The sequence below is a fragment of the Zonotrichia albicollis genome, chromosome 7 (genome assembly GCF_047830755.1).
Source record: "Zonotrichia albicollis isolate bZonAlb1 chromosome 7, bZonAlb1.hap1, whole genome shotgun sequence".
Taxonomy (NCBI): Eukaryota; Metazoa; Chordata; class Aves; order Passeriformes; family Passerellidae; genus Zonotrichia; species Zonotrichia albicollis.
Genome location: NC_133825.1, coordinates 47,854,098 through 47,872,190, shown reverse-complemented (window position 1 = coordinate 47,872,190; position 18,093 = coordinate 47,854,098).

The window sequence follows — 18,093 nt, the reverse complement described above, 5'->3', positions numbered from 1 at the left end:
AACTTTGAGATTTCTAGATGTCTGGGGAAAAAATCCCAATTCTGTATCTGAAACAAAGGTAGCAAAACCCAAAGATCCTGTAAAAACTAAAAAAAAACATATATATATAAATATATAGAGATAAATATAAAAACACTCATAAAAGTTCTTACTGAATAGTACAGGGTGATTTTTTCATAACAAAATTTGGGTGAAATGTAGGCAACAGCCATAAAATGTGGAATCCTTCCAGTCAGTAATTTGCAAATTTTATATTTTTTAATATTTATTTCGTTTATTATTTATATTTTATATTTATTACTTATATTTCAAAGAACTCACAGAATGACTAGGTTGGAAGAGATCTTAAAGATCGTTGAGTCCATCCCATGCCCTAACACCTCAACTAAACCAATATATCTATGTTTATATCTATATTTATATTTATATCCATATTTATATTTATATTTATATTTATATTTATATTTATATTTATATTTATATTTATATTTATATTTATATTTAATCAGCTGCAAAATTCTACAGGCAGAAAGGGACCTGTGGCTTGGGTGGAAAGGGACAACAAACAACACCTGACAACAAGAGATGACAGCAAATGATCAATCAAATCCTTCTTTTCTTTTGGGCAATTTTATCAGTAGTAGCTGGTTTTACGTGCTTTCCCACCTAATTAGTGCCTTCATTATTAGAAATGCAGATGGCAGGGAAAATTCCACTGTGGAGAGCAGGTGAATGGTTTTACATCTGTAAGCAAATAAATTCCTGTGGGATACAGCAGGGTGTGAAATCCAAGGTGTGCTCCTTGCACCAGCCCTGGCATAATAAATTCAGTCCTGTCATGATAAATTCCTCCACCCCCCTGCTCAGCAAATCACCTTTAATAATTAAAGGTTAATAATTTCTAAGCCACCTTTAATAATTAAAGGTTACACCAACCTTTACATTCTCAGTACTTTATGGGTCTCAGTTTATCTTGGTGGGAGAGATTTTTTGGTGCTGATTCTTCCTTTCTGTCCTTTCCCACACCCCATTCCAGCCTCCCACCTCGGGAATGCTGCCACAGCCCCGCTCCCTTTCCAGAGGGAAGGCAGGAACAGAGTGTGCTCTCCCTAAAGCTGCCTTTATGCTAATCAATAGAACAGAAAGTACAAAGCACCAAAGAAAATTAATAAATAGGCAGTAAACAAAAGGAAAATTGCATATTTACCATCTTTCTCCCCATCAAGTCCCTTGGGTTTAGTATTCCCAGATTGTTTGTAAAAGCTAGCAATTATCAGGGTAGCAAGATTTATCTCCTTTTAATTTCATGGAATATTTTAAAAGCCCTTTCAGAAGCTCAGAGTATAAAGAGATACAGAGCTTCCCCCTTTGTTTCAATTCTGGTTTCTTCTGATCATTTGAGTATGCAATATTCTCTTTTATTAACTTCCAATCAAATAACAGCATTTTCCAATTTGACTGTAAATTACCATGTAACAGTAAACAAATCCATCCTTTATCTCACTCTGCAAAACATCATTTTCTGAAGCCAGGAAGGCTGAAACTCGTTCTGCACAGGGACCATCCTTCCCCAGCACGAGACCACACAGAAACATCCCCTATAAATTACAGACAGCTGCCCTTTTCACACAACACTTGTAAGAGAAATTAAAAACCTAGAGCACATTGAACATTCAGAACTCTTGGGATTCAGCTCATTCAGGAATTCATATCCAACATTATCATCGTCATCATCATGACAAAAGATACTTTTCACTTCCATGACCCTCTTTTATTTTTTAAGCAGTGTGCAAGATCACGTGTATCTGTAGAGGTGAGCAATACATTTTTCTGCTTTACTTCAGGTCTTCATTCTTACATATTTAAATTTATTGTTTTTAATGTAGTTAGGAGGAATTGAGGAAGAGTCTGGAGCCCCAAGAGGGGCTGAGGAGCTGGGAAGGGGCTCAGCCTGGAGCAAAGGGGGATCAGGGGGGACCTGGTGGCTCTGCACAGCTCCTGCCAGGAGGGGACAAGGGACAAGAAATGACCTCAAGTTGCAGCAGAGGATATTTAGACCGGATATTGGGAAAAAAATTCTTCCCTTAATGAAGAAATGTAGAGAGAATGGCATCTTTCTGCCTGTGTGTTCTCAGGGCTGCAAGAACCCACAGCAAAAATTAAAAGTTCTGTCCAACAGATTGCCTTTTGTATGTGCCAATCTTAGATTATGCTGGATTTGCAGGAAAGGACTGCAATTTTTCTCATTTTTTTAAAGCAACTTGAATTTTGCATTTCTCAGTGGTTTACTTTGCAATCTTGATGTTACTTGATATAAAGACCTCTAAAACTACTTTTTAAAGCCCCAAACCATAATTTTCAGGAACAGATCTAAAAAGACCTCAGATCATTTATTACTTAACATATATCACTTGCTTTTATTTAGCAAATATACCAGATTCTTATACTGTTAAAACTGTAAATTACTATTCATTCCAAAAGCTAAACTATATCAATATACGTTTTCTACAAAGATTTGTTAATTTAGCCTAATTTTCTGTAAGAATTTTAGATGCCTTAACAATCTGAACATATTTTTCACTTCTAAATTTGTTGCACAAGCAGCTCGTGATTTGAAGTAAAGAAGCATCTCCTTGGAAAATTCAAAGATGTGTATTAACAAAGTTGGGTGAGAAATGATAATTTTTGTTTACCAAAGGGACAGTCATGAAAGCAAAAGAGGTCTTGAAGAAGAAAAGGAAACAGTAGAGAGGGAAAAAAAAATCAGTATTTAATTTCCAGCAGTTTTGTAATATCCTCAGGGGAATGCCAAAAAGTATTTTTGTTTATTTGAATTTCTTGCTTTACATCTAACTCTGTGTGCAAGAGGGTTTTGTAAGGGTTCAGTGTCTGTAAATCCCATGGATGCACTTAAATACAGGAGGAGATGCTGAAGGGGTGGCTGAGCTCCAAAATTTACAGGGCCAAGGACCCAGAAATCTGAATAATAGAGGTGAAACAGGCAAGTTATGGCATTTGGGGCCAAATATTCATGTTTGCACTCTCTTGATGGGAAAATCAAAGTAATCTGAGGCATCATCTCCAAACTGGGGAACAGCAGTTTTTACTTAGTTTTTCTTTCTTGACTTCTAGCAAACTGTTCAAGCTCCAAACAAACAAAAATCACAACAAATCCAGAAGGAAATACGTTTTAAAACTAAACTCAGAGGCAGAAAACCTCTATATAGGGATTACTTATACCTACCTGTGAAAACTTCCAGTCTTTTGTAATACTGGAAGGTAAAGAGAAAAGGAAAAAAAAACATGAAAAAAGTCTGGGTAACTCCTCCTGCAGCCCCAGCAGCACCACGTGGAAAAATCACCCTAAATCCTGTTTGAAAGGTGGGATCTCCATCCTACACCCATCTAATCCATGGAATTAAACCATCAAGTCAGGTTTTAGCAAAGCAACAACGACCAAAGTGCTTCAATGCCCCTGCTGCTCCTTGCAGCCCAGCAGAGCATTACACTGCTACAGAACCCACTAATTTCATTTTAGCACTAAGTAAAGCCCAGCAACATGGAATCAGCAACAAGTAGATGGTTTGGGAGAATTTTTTAGGCAGTCTGCATGAGGTATACATATTTAAATTAAAATATAGGTCAGGGAGAGCTGAGAAAATTCATCCAACTCCTTGTTTATCATGAGCACAATTTTGGAGTGCATTAGGAATGTATGAAAATTGATTCATTCAATGAATACATTCAGTTTGTAGAAATTTTTTCCCTAAAAATGTGGTTTGGGCACATTTTGGATTGTCTCTTCCTCTCCAGTTACCTTCAAGCTATTACCTGTAATTACTAGCCAAATAATAGCTCTGAAGACAGAAAATTGCGTGGATTTAAGTCAGCAGGGAGATTTTATAGAATTCCAACATTCAGTAAGGATTCAGTAAGGCATAACAAACTACAAGGCAATGGCTTTCATGTCATTTTTATGTTTTAAACTTTCTGGAGCTGAAATTTCCAGTGTCAAGCAGGGCTGTCCTTCCCCACAGCCAGAGGGGAAAGTGCCTGGGCTCAGGGGTCTCTGTTTAAGCACTACCTGCCCCTAAAAAAGCACATTTCCTATTCAGTTGCCTTCAAGAAACTCACTAAAACCTTTGCCCTTCCACATCCAGCAAACCCTCTCTTCACACTTTCCCTCTTTATCATTTTTGGGTTGTTTGCCTTCCTTCCTTTCCTTCCTTCCTTTTGTCACATCCCCTTTGTGCTCTTGTGTTGTTGTGGCTCTCTCAGCCATCTTTATCTAAATCCCAAACCTAAAGGTGTTTACAGAGTAAGATTTTATAAAAACCTCTCCAATCTTTTGGAGAAGTTGGAATCTTTTTTTTTTTCTTCTTTATTTTCTCCCCCTTTTTTGTGTCTGGTTTCTGTGATGAAGCTTTGCAATCTCAGATGAACACTGTAAATCTCCAGGGGCACCACCATAAATAACAGCAAAGACACTTAAATGGATTGATTGGAATAGATGAATTACACTGTCAGGATATTCCCAGTTTGGATTTCTCTTCTCCTACAGCTTTGATTTTTCTCCACTATTGAAATAAACTGAGAATTTCTCCATTCTGAGGTGGCACCACCTCAGCACTCACTGGTTCCATCCTCCACACTCCTGAAGTTTCCCAGGGGTATGACAATTCCCAGGCTGCCTCTTTTTTTGTTGATTTTTCCAACAGGAGGTCTGGTTACTGCTGCAATTTTAACCTCATTCACTTCTCCTTCCAGCACTTCAGCCAATTGTGACAATTCCCCAAAAACTACAATTGCAGAGCCAGTACAGCTGGACATGAGTGCACCCAGCCCACTTTGTCAAGGTGTCTAAAGCCCCAGAAGTTTGGAATTCTCAGATGGAAGAAAAGGCTGGGAGACCTTGGCCATCAGTAGCCATGGACAAGGACCTCTGGTGATTAATGGGCTAAAATGTCTCTTTATCTGCTTTATTCTCAATATTTACCTGCTATGCCTGGTGCAGGGACCAGACTTGGCAAAGTCGTGAGGTTGTGTTTGAAATGTTCCAGGTTGTTCAAAAGGTTAGTTAATAATAACTAGGGTTTGTAAAGACAAATTGAGATATAAGAGGAGGAATCCTTAATTTCATCTCTCTCCCTCCATTCAAATAAAGTCACAAGACTCCTCTGTCTTCTTCCAGCATTTGTGGATTTTCCTGACACACTCTGAGAAGAAGATGAAAAAATTCAAGAGAAAAGGCTCTCAGCCTTTTCTGAGACTGCTGAATGGAAATTTTTCCAGATTTCACCTCTCAGGATGTGTTTCCCCCCAGCAAAGCCTCCCAGAGAACTGCAGGTCCCAGTAAATAACTCTTCTGGTTTTTCTCCTCTCACTCCATAAGCATGGACAGCAGGCTGTACTGTACAGCAGTGCACACACATTAAATAATAAAAATTATATCATTTCAAACACTTCAGCCATGGAATTCCTGGAGTAACAAACATCCAGCAGAATTAATTTCTGAAGACAGAAACTCTGGAACCTCCAGATGGCTGGGACAGCAATACCCACTACGTGGGAATAACTCTGCTCCCTCCTGCTCCCCAGAGCTGATTCTTTGCTACCAAACCTCCATTCCATGGTTTTCATCCTCCTTCCCCCTTCCAAAGCAGCATTTCTCCCTCCCCTAAGGGGAACCAGTTCACCACAAGCCCAGGCTGATATTGGGAGCAGAGGGACACAGAATTCCATCACTACTCACAAAACCCAAACAAGGCAGCGCTGGGAACAGGGGATCTGTCAGGGGAGAGGAGAAACCACCCCTCAGTTCCATAAAATAAATGCAAAACTAAATTCTCTCCCACAAGTTTTAAGTGATACTTAAAAGTTTTATTGTTGCACATTATCCTGACCATCTTTAAGAAAAACATTAGAAAAACTTCAACTTATCCAACACATGCCCAGCCCTCCCTGGCCCCTTGCACTCCTGCAGGAGCCTCCATCAAGCTGATTTATTTTTTTTAATCTCAGCTTGTTTTACAGGTCATCAATTTCATTCCTCCATCCTTAAGGTGCTCCCCTCTTCTCAATTAGGATAACGTTACATCCATCAATTCTTATCTCTGAATCTTCAGCTTCTCATTCAGCCACCCAGCAGTCGTGATCAGAGCTTATCAGCTGCAACCCTGTTGGTTTAATTGCACCATCCATTTGCTAATATTTACTCAGCCATTACTAAATATCTCCAGTTTTGTTTGCTAACACACATCCCTGCCTGTTGTGAAACCAAATCCAGGCAATCATGCCTATCTCCTGTTTCATGGTAACCTGCAAATAAAACTCAGTGTTGTAGATGGATTAAAAATGTGGATTATAAGGAAGGCTCCCTATTATAGCCTGTAACTCCTGATTTTCTGACACCCTGTTCCCTATGAAGAAATGGTAAACAGAGGAGGTCTAATTACAAAACTGCTACCATGGAAGCTTCCCTGCCCGAAAGACTTAGAGATTATTCCAGTTATTGCTATAATATCAGCAGGGTTTTATCCACTGCTCTGTTTTCCAGCCAGAATTACACAATTCTCCACTCTTCTGAACCCATTACCATCATTCTTTTGGGCAAATGAGTTTCCATTAAGCAAGAGCCCAAAGGATTCAGGAATGTATCAGGGCAGGATTAACATGAGGATAAAAATTAACCTGCTCACTTTTGGGGCAATGCTGCATCCTCTGCAAGCTGTAGGGATGAAACTCTTCCATTTCAGCACCATCAATCAATCACCAGGCAGCAGCAGGACCTTGTCCTCCACCTGCAGCCCTGAAAAATTGTGTGACCTCCCAGATCTTTGCCTTCCCAGGAAGCACCTGGTGAGCTCAAGTACTTAATCATACCCAGGTGACCAGCAAAAGCAGCCAACATCATCATTAAAAGTGCAGAAGAAAAGGAAATTAACCTGCTGCAAAGTCAGGACATCACTGTCACTGTTAAAAAAAAAATAAATTAATTAAATGTGTTCAATGCCACGTGAAATTCTGAGCAAGAATGTGCCTGTGGTAACCCAGCTCTAATGTGGGAGACATCTGAAAATATTTGATCTCTTGGAGACAAGGAATAACACCATAAATATATTTTGAACCCTTGATGCACTCCTGGGAGGTTTCCTCTCTGAAACCTCTGCCTCGCCTGAGAGGAGGGTAAGAGGCTGACAGGCACAGAAACAAACACTGAGAAATCCACATCCAAATTCCAACCCTCCTGCTGCCTTCACTGTCCATTAATCCATAGAAAGGGTGTCATTACACCCATCTTTCACACCAAATATTGTTCTTTCCCTTAATTAACTCCCAATTCCTGAACTGCTGAATTCCCAATTCCCACTCTGGCACAAGAGCGTGACCTTTACAGTTCCAGACATCAGCTGGAAATTATTGAAATCTAAAGCACTTGGACTTACATCTCTGTTCCAAAACAATGTGTGGCTCTGAAAAGATGTTTCTTTCCCTTTGGGTAAATCCTTAAAGCACCTTTTTTTACTTAAAAAATCCAAAGGTGTTTCAGATTGTCGGATCTCAAGATCTCAGTCCTGAGGTGCCGAGCCACCGAGACCACCTTGGGGGGCTCGGGAGTCCTGGAATGTTGCCAGAAGTGTCTGGTGGCTGGACTTTGACCCTACACAGGAGACGACAAGGATGAGGGCTTCACCAGGGTGAATGGTGAAGGGATTAGTTAATTAGAGGGTGAGAAACAGGGTTTAGGATTTCTGTACAGGGGGGTTTAGAGGAGTAAGATGGAGGAATTGGGGTGTGTCCTGTCCTTCTTCTTCTTCCTCTTCTCCTCCATCTTCTTTGGCCACGGTGGCACTCTTGGATTGGTTATTACTGAGAGTGCACCGAGTTATAAGAATAAATGGTATTGGGGAAAAATGATAAATATTGTACACGTAACAATGGGTATAAAGATAGGTGACTGCCCGGGAGGGCAGACAGTGTGCTCATGGCTGGCTGCTGAGCAGATCTTTGTTCGGCTGAAAGAACATCTTTTAGATAAACAATTAATAAACATAAAAACCGAAAGAAGAACTGAAGCCTCTTCTCGTCCTTCGATACGCGGGCTGCCCCAAGGCCACCCCGGGCCTTTCCAGGCCCCTCAAACAGCCGAGATAACCGGACATCAGATGATTTTATTCTGCAGAGATTTGTCACCTGTTGCTCAAGGGCAGTGTGTTCCTTCCCAGAAACGTCTCCTGCCTGAGCTCCTGTGTGCTGTCAGCCTGGCAGGGGACTCCCAGCACCTGCAGGACCACACAGAGCCAGGTTTTGGACTTTACCAAGTTTGTGTTGTGCATTCTCACCCTTCCTCCCTCCTGTTGAATCCTGTGCCTCGGATGCTCCATGCCCAGCAGTGGTTCCTGCCTGATCCACCTCCTCATTCAGTTTAAAACCCCTCTGGATCTCCAAACCTTAACTAGAAACAGGAAATTAAAAAGAGACAAGGATTTGGTAATTAATAAATCAAGCAAAATAAAAACACTGGGAACGCTCTAATATTTTAGCCCTCCACCTAAAGAAATGGCTCCTCAGGATCATTCTTTTACTTTTTGCTCAAATGAAAAGAATTAAAAGATCAGCTCACTGTGCTGCTTTTCAGCTGACATCCTCTGTCAGTGTGACTCTCCTGTCCCTCAGGGTGGTACCACAGCATCTGTCACATCATATTGCATTTTACAGCTTTTATATATCGTTACATACATATATATCACAGAATCCCAGGATGGCTGGGGTTTCAAGGGATATTAGAGATCATCTAGTTCCAACCCTCTGCCATAGCCAGGGACACCTTCCACCAGCATTTTAAAATTTATGAATGCAGGACTTAAAAAATCTTCCCAATTATCAAGTCCAGCCTCCTGCTGTTGCAACCAACCATATTATTTTATGCCTTTCAAAAAGTTAGCACAGAGTCCTCAGTGTAATGAGAATTGTGCCCCTGCTAGCTGGATAGCTCCTCCAAAAATCTCCCTGTGCTGGGTAGAAATCCTGTTTGTACTGAGGCAGTTCTCTTTTTTTGGCTCTTTGCTTCACATCAGACCCAAATCTGAGAGGTGATTAATTATCTGTATTTATCTCTCAGAGGTTACAATTAACAAAACTGTAGGAGTGTCTCAATTAATGAGTCTTCAATGCAATGCTTGGCAAAATAACACTCAATCACATCAAAACCAAGTTCCAGCTCTGTTTGTTTTTCACTTCTAAATGAGAAATAATTTCTATTTATCACAGTGCTTTTCCAAACATTGGGATGTGTTTGATCCCACCAGCAAGCACAACAACCCCCATGGAAATGTGGCAGTGACACTCTGGTTAAACTCACATTCAAACTTTGCTGTCTTGGAAATAGCAAAGTATAATGTTATTCAAAACACAACATTTTACTGCCTTACCCCATCACTGAGGTAATAATTCAATACCACATCAATACATTCACTAAATGTGTAGTAAAAATGTAAATAAAGCAAATTCAGCTCAAGGAGCAGGGTTTCAAACCCTGGCTCATTGGTTGCAAATTTCTATTCTGACAGAGATGAAAACATGACACAAAACTTGGGCTTTTTAAAAGCAAAGACAGACAACCATAACATCACTGCTTCAAGAAATGCAGAAGAAATCTCACCAACTTTGAGACAATATAGACATAAGCAAATGTTCAACAGTGACCCCTCAGGCTCCTGGAATACATTCAGCAGTCCCAGAATGATGGACAGGCCATGCAGAAAGCAGGACACACCATTCCCTCCTGCACAAATCACCAAATTTCCAGGCAGGACAGCACAGCTGCGTGTGGGGCTCCAAAGTGCCCAGGAAAACCAGCACTGGTTACCAAAATGCTGGGAAAATCAGCAGGAGGCATTTAGTATTTTTACTAAAAACGTGGATGCTCCAAGGGGAAGAACTACTGAAATTGTCTGTGTCCCAGCACGCAGCACAAAATTCCAACAGCTACAGCTGAAATTCCAAGCCATGCCAGGAGAAATAACTTCTGAGGATGACCAGAGCCCCGGAAAGAAAAAAGCCAAGAGAGTTGAGGAAGGTGTTCAGTGGGAATTCAGGTGTTCAGCAGGGATTGCTGGAGGCCAACAACAATTTGATCCAATCCTCCCTCCCAGCTGGGGGATTGCCAGCCTGGGCTGGATGGGTGTCAGACAATGCAGCAATCAGCACAAAGGTTTTCATGGATTTACAGCTCCGGGCAGAGCAGCTGCTGAATCCCAAAAGGAACCTTTGTGCTGAGCTCTGGGCTGCCCTGGCTGAGCCCCTTTAACCCCCAGCATGGGGGTTTGGTGACAGCCTAGAAAGTAAAGACATAATTACCCACCAGAGAATAAAGTGACATTATTGGGATGGCCTGCAGAATATTCCTTAAATTCTGAAAAGGAAAAGCAGTGCCTAATGCAGGCTGATTTAACTCAGGGCCACTTTTCCTTCAGCATTCTGCTTTAAGCAGAGCTGCTGCTCACTGAACTCACCTGCCAGAGCTACTTAACTGCAGCTCTTTAATCCTCCAGGAAAAGGGACTTTAAACCTGACCCCACCAAACAGAGGCTGGCATTTGACTACAGTTTGGATTTTCAGTGAAAACGGCACAATTCCAGCTCCAAGGGGAGATAATCAGCAGGATGCAGAGCAGAGTGTACAGTGAGGCACAGTGAGTCTTTGCTTTTGAATGCAGAGAAATGGGCTTTCTTCACAAAATTCACATGAAGGGGAGAGGTCTGACACTGGAAAGTGCCTGCTGATTACCTGGCAGTTAAGGGAAGCCTGAAAGAGTTTGGCTCAGGACAGACTGCTTTAAATAAAGATAATAATTCTGTTTGATTTCTTTCTTTGCAAAGCTAAGAATACATGCGTGGATTAGTGAAGGGAAAAAATATCATTATTGGGTAGAGCCAAGTCCCTCCAGACCTTCAGAAGCACAAAAAGAACACCCAAAGTCTCCTCTCTTTAGATAAGTTTCTATGGCCTTTCTATATCACATAAAAATAAATTCTCAGTGTACCTGTCTTTTCCATTTCCTGTATTCTCTCCTTTTAGCTCGCTATGGATGCCTGCAGAGTGAGTTTTATCTAGAATTTGCAAACACAACAGCTCAGCCTGATATAAAAGCAGATACACTGATAATTGAATTTTGGAAGCACAATAGCATCTCATTGATGGTATTTTAACGTTGTAATAGCAATTATAATGTAAATGAAATTTACAGAACATCGTGTAACACCATTATTAAAACATTTAAACAACATAATAAAGCTATTTAGCATTTCTAAATCTGTTCTTTCAGACCAGAACATTTTCTTACCCTCCTTGAATTATTTTTAAAAAAATGCCTCTGCATAGTTACAGCCAATGGAATTGTTCTCCATTCATTGCTTCTCCTGTGGAAAGCAAAGCACAAAGCATTTTTTTCCAAAAAAATAGTTGGAACATTCATTTTAGTTACACAGCATTAAGCCAGTGCTGTAGAAGATTAATCTTCATGTTTAATAATACAATGCTCTGATATTTCATTTTACTTTATTATTTCAACAACAGAACCCCAGTTCTCAGTTTAATGTGACAGATTACTCAAGGTTCTACAAGATCTGATATCATTATTAGGATCAAATATTTCAGATAAGGCCTTTTTCAGAGACATAGAAATGGCTGCAGAGCCTGTCTTAAAAATACCTTTTAAAGGAAACAGAACAGGATCAAATTAAGTGTTTATTTCCTTTGAGTTGAGAAATTTTAACTTATTTTACTTAACTTATTTTAACTCTAATTTCAACTTATTTTTACTAAAAAAAAAAAAAAGGACAAAAAAAATAAAACCAAACCAACATCCAGAGCTGTTGTTTGGATTTTACATTTTGTAAATGTAAAATATTTAGATTTGACATCTTTATGGTTCTGTTTATCAGCCAGATAAAGGAAATATTAACCCAATATCAACCCAAAGGAAATATTTTCAGGTAAAACCCAACACTGGAACAGTCCCAGGATGATGTGGAGAACCCAAACAGCCACACCACGGATGGAGAGGGGAAATGAGGACAAGGAGGGCTCAAAGAAACAAACTGCAAAAGCAAAATACAAAGAACAAACCTGGAGGCAAGGGCAAAACAAAAGATAAGAACAGAACAAGTGAGCACAGCTGCTGCAAAAATTCCTTACAAGCAGGATAAAAGGGAAGGGGATACAGGAGGGAACAAGAGCGGAGAGAAAAGGGAGGAAAGGAGAATAAATCCTTTGTCAAGCTGAAGTTTTGTATTTCACTCCTGTATTTCCCTGGAAGAGTTTGCAACTCCACTGCAAATGAGCAGTCAGGAAAGAGGGAGAAGGGCAAAACCCCAACCCAAAAGTGGAGCTGTGAATGAAAGCAACAGAGAGGTTGTGGAAAATAAAGAGAAATAATGAGGAGTTGTGGAGGAGAGGAAGGAAGGAGATGATGGAGAGACTCTTCCCCAGGTGCACAGTGGAAGGACAGGTGGAAATCACCCTGGATGGTGGGAAATTCTGACTTGCTGTAAGAAAACAATTTATTTTACCACGAAGGACAAAAATCTGGAACACAGAGAAGCTCCAAAACTCAACAAGACCTGGAGCTGGATCCATCTGAGCCAAAGGCTGGACCCAGGGATGCCGGAGGGTCCCTTGCAGCCCACAGGAACCTGTGGTTCTACCCCAGAACCTTCTGGAAATCTCCAGAGCTTGGCATCACTCCTAACAAGAAACGAATCTTTCAGCCAGAGGGATTAAATTTGTTTTTCCCTTGGTTTGACACAAGAGGCGTGACCTTTCCAAGGAAATGTGATTATTAGATGAAAACAATGAAGCTGGGAGGGTGAAGGTCACATCTCTGTCTCTTGGAATAAATTCTTCATGTACAGCCCGAGCTGCTCAGTCCCAAACGTGCAGGCAGTGCTACTGCAGGGTGCCCACACCTTTATTTCAGCATGGAAGGCAGTGAATAAATGATGAGTCCATTGGTGGAGACATTCACCAATTAACCAGCAGCAGCTGTTTGTCTTCTTTTCTTAGGGTACAATTGATTAAAATTGCATGCTTCGTTGAAACAGAATTCTCTTGTACTTCACCAAAGGGGGAGAGCAAACTTCTCTTCTGATTTATAGAACATTTTTCCAGCTGAATACAAATTAGAAACCTATTCTGCCTTGTTGTTTGTAATGTGCAGACATGATTTGAAAAAGCAGAGGTAAAATATTTTGAGTGTTAATCAGACATTGACTGTAACAAAGCCCAGTTGGTTCAAGAAGCTATTTCAGGCTTGAACCATCCCTCTTTTCCTGCTTATTCCATGTGTGGATTTACACAGACCCACACACCAATCATATGGGATTTATGGATATATGAGATATCCACAGCCAAAGTATTGAAGGTATTAATATGGGATATATGGATATATGAGATATCTACAGCCAAATTATTTAGGGTATTCATATAGGGTTAATGGATATATGAGAAATCCACAGCCAGATTATTTAAGGTATTTATATGGGATATATGGATATATGAGATATCTACAGCCAAATTATTTAGGGTATTCATATAGGGTTAATGGATATATGAGAAATCCACAGCCAGATTATTTAAGGTATTTATATGGGATATATGGATATATGAGATATCTACAGCCAAATTATTGAAGGTATTTCAGGCATGTGCTGGTGTGAGATATAAAAGCTCCAATGCAGTTGAAAAGTGTCCAAAGAGGGGCAAAAACTGGTGCCAGACCCCCGAGTCCTTCAGTGCAAACAGAGCAGAGATGCATTGACTGAGCTGGAACAGGGGGCTTTAATCCCTTCAATCATTTCCCTTCCACTGCAGCCACGAGCAGGAATTTGCAAAGAAAACCCAATTTTAGGTTGTGGCAGAGGTGAGGTGCTGCCTGGGATGGTCTGAGCAATATGTCCAATATTTCTCAACTATAAAATTGTTTTAGCCAAGCTCTGATTACTTGTGAAGCTGAAGGTTGGTAGCAAATGGATGAAAAAAATAAATCTCAGCTTTGCAAGTTCTGCCTCAAAACAAATGAATCTTATTCTCAACCAGCAGTTGGCTGAGAATACAATTATTTTATTAATAATCATTTAAAAAAAATAAAGGAAATCAAGCAACATTTTATTCATTATTTTTAGAATTATGTCAGGGAGCACATTGGAGAATTTTACAACTATAATTTAATCTAGAGAATAACTTTAGTCCATATTAGTTAACCTGAGTGTTAAAGTAAATTTATATTATTTCCCTCATGCCTGCTCAGACACATTTCTTAAGTTTTTTTTTTTTAATTTTTTTAAATTTAAACCTATATAAGGAAGTCTTGAATTAGTAATTTCATTCTAATTTAAAAACTGGGCTATTTTTTGGTAGGGGACACAGGATAACTGGACCATAACTGGATCCTTTAGGGCTGGTGGCCTGTGGGACACTCTTGGCTCACAACCTGCAGCACATCCCTGAAAATGAAATTGAAATTTTTCCTTCAAATATCTCAGAGATTTCAGCGCACAGCAAATAATCAGAGATGTCCTTCTAATTTTTTCTCAAACATTTGTTTTATCCCTCAAAAGAAAATCTCCTCAGGTTCTGCCTGGCTGCTCCATCTGTCAAATCCAGGCACCAAAATATTCCAGGGTTGGAACTCCAGGATTGTTTTGATGGAATAAATGGAGAGCAGAATGAAAATGCCAATTACAGCAGTGTTTTTCCAGTTTTACCCATGTCCCCAACCAGAGAGATTTCAAATTGGCCCACACAGGAAAAATCTGATTTGTAACATCTCTAACTGGGGCTGGGAATTGGGGGTTCTCAAAGGAAAAATGGCATTTAGAGCCAAAAAAGAGCCATTTTCACAATAAATACCTCATTTGCACATGTGGGTAAAGCAGTATTTGAATATTAGACACCTTTGGAAAACCAACATGTTTTTATTTACACATCATTACAAATTTGAGTCGTAAAATACTTCTAATTCTCTATCAAAAATGAGCAGGTTTTATCCCAAAGGGAATACTGATGAAATATTTCAGTGATTCTGGAGTCCAGCATGGTATACCTGCTATTAAAAAAAAAAAAAAACCTCATTAAAAAGCGTTGCATTTATTAAAATTCATTGTAATTTATTAGAATTTATTGTAATTTATTAGAATTTATTGTAACATTTTGGTGCTTTGAATGCTGGGTATAATCAAAGGGGTATTTAGGGAACAGAGAGAAGTGAATAAATCCTCACCAGTGCTGGCACTAACACAGTCTGATCCTGCCACCTAGTGACACATTTGCCTTGGAAAATCACAATATTTCCCCAGAAACTGCATTTTTCTGCAGGAAAACAACCAAAGTGTGGAGCCTTTATAACCAAACTCTGAATTTTACCAGTACTTCGTGTTTAATTCAATGGAAAGGCAAACAGACTCAGCAATTATTTGGGCCAGTAGCTAAAAAGTGAATTATTTAACCATTTAAGTGAATTATTATTATTATTACCTATTAATTTATATAAAATACTGGTTTGGTAGAAGTGGTTCAGGAGTTCTCCAGAGCTTATTTTGAAAACATATTTTATCTAACATTGTATTTTACCACTGAAATATACATTTACAGCAAATATTCACCATTTCAGTCCCTCCCAGATTTAAAGTGTTTACAAATCTGAAGGGAGTTCCACATTAATTTTGCATTTCCATAATATTGGCCTCCATTAGGATGCATCATTGGAGCTCTTGGAATATCAGAATTATTGTCCTTATCAGTCTCTTTATCTGCTTTTGGCTGCAACAATTCTGTAACAACAGGATGAGCTTTCTTGATGGGTCTTTTCCCTAAAAATAAATAGGTTTTAAAACGAATTTTATAATATATTTTATATATTTAGAAATATTTTCTATTTATAGAAATATTTTTATGTGTTTTAGTATACACTTTATATATTATATTTTTATGATATATTTTATTATGTATTATAAATTTTATTATATATTTTATTTGTATATAATATATATGAGAAGATGGATTTTGAACTTTGAATAAATTATGTTATTGTTTGATATAGCCCTTGGAGAACAAACTACACAGAAATACCCACAGAAATTATTTTGCATCTACATCTAAGTAACTGAATCAACTTTGCAATTCACTGTTTTGTGGAGGAATTATATTTAAAGTGATTTTATTGAAGAGTTTTATGGTTTTCACACTGAGCATTCAGCTTTAGTGCTGCCTCTCTTTTTCACCGTAAATCTTTCTGTGCACAGCATAAAAAGATTGAGAGGGAAAAAAATTCAGTAAACTCTGAAATTTCTTTTCAGCAAATCTTAGATGCTACAGGCAGCCTTTGTGCTGCTGTATAGATATAAATGTAAAAACAAAAATAAATACAAATATAAAATATAAATATGACTATAAATATAGCTACGACTGTAAATATATACATACATGTAGCTTGAGTCACAAAGCAAGAAAATCTAGGAAATAACAAAAAAAAAAGAACAACAAAGAAAAAATACCAAAATTTTGAAATAACGCTTCAGAAGCTCCCTTCTCTTCTTCTATTTTCTTTAAAAGTATATAAAATAAATATAATAAAGTAATAAATAAATACATATTTAAAATCTGGACAAAAGATACATATTTGGAGTATATATTTTTAATTGCTAAAGCTACCTTTTAGTCTTCTATTTTCTTTAAAAATATGTTTATCTATAAAATAAATAAGTACATATATTTAAAATATGGACAAAATTGACATATTTGGATTATATTATATATTCTTAATTGCTGCTTAATTAACCAATAACTGCTTAACTACAAATACTGAATTTCCAGCCGGTACGCAAGGAAAATTCATGTAATAAATAAAATAAAACTCAGTTTTACGAACAAACACCAAAAGCGAGGACTGCAAAAATTAGAATAATTATTAATTATTTATTCTATTAAAAAAATTCGATATTTCCTGAAGGATTTTCAAATCCCTGTTTGTCTGACATAATCCAAGTTCGCCATCCAAAAACCCAAATCCGGGTTTCCAGGAATGGGATTTTATTTTTCCACCATTAAACCTGGCCTTGGGCACTTCCATCACTGCAACCCCCTGTGGGAAACCAAATTCCACCTAAAGACACTGAAAAATTCGATATTTCCTGTTGGATTTTCAAATCCATATTTGTGTGACATAATCCAAGTTCCCCATCCAAAAACCCAAATCCTCCAAGTTCCCCATCCAAAAACCCAAATCCAGGTTTCCAGATTAGGATTTTATTTTTCCACCCACCAACCTGGGCTTGGGCACTTCCATCAGTGCCACCCCTTCTGGGAAACCAAATTCTACCTAAAGCCACTGAAAAATTCAGTATTTCCTAAAGGATTTTCAAATCCATATTTGTCTGACATAATCCAATTTCCCCATCCAAAAATCTAAATCCAGGTTTCCAGGAATGGGATTTTATTTTTCCTCCCATCAACCTGTCCTTGGGCACTTCCATCACTGCCACTCTCTCTGGGAAACCAAATTCTACCTAAAGCCACTGAAAAATTCGATATTTCCTGTTGGATTTTCAAATCCCTGTTTGTCTGACATAATCCAAGTTCACCATTCAAAAACCCAAATCCAGGTTTCCAGGAATGGGATTTTATTTTTCCTCCCACCAACCTGGCCTTGGGCACTTCCATCACTGCCGACCTCTGTGGGAAACCAAACTCTACCTAAAGCCACTGAAAAATTCGATATTTCCTGAAGGATTTTCAAATCCGTATTTGTCTGACATAATCCAAGTTCGCCATCCAAAAATCTAAATCCAGGTTTCCAGGAGTGGGATTTTATTTTTCCTCCCATCAGCCTGGCCTTGTGCACTTACATCACTGCCACCCACTGTGGGAAACCAAATTCTACCTAAAGACACTGAAAAATTCAATATTTCCTGTTGGATTTTCAAATCCGTATTTGTCTGACATAATCCAAGTTCCCCATCCAAAAACCCAAATCCAGGTTTCCAGGAATGGGATTTCATTCTTCCACCCATCAGCCTGGCCTTGGGCACTTCCATC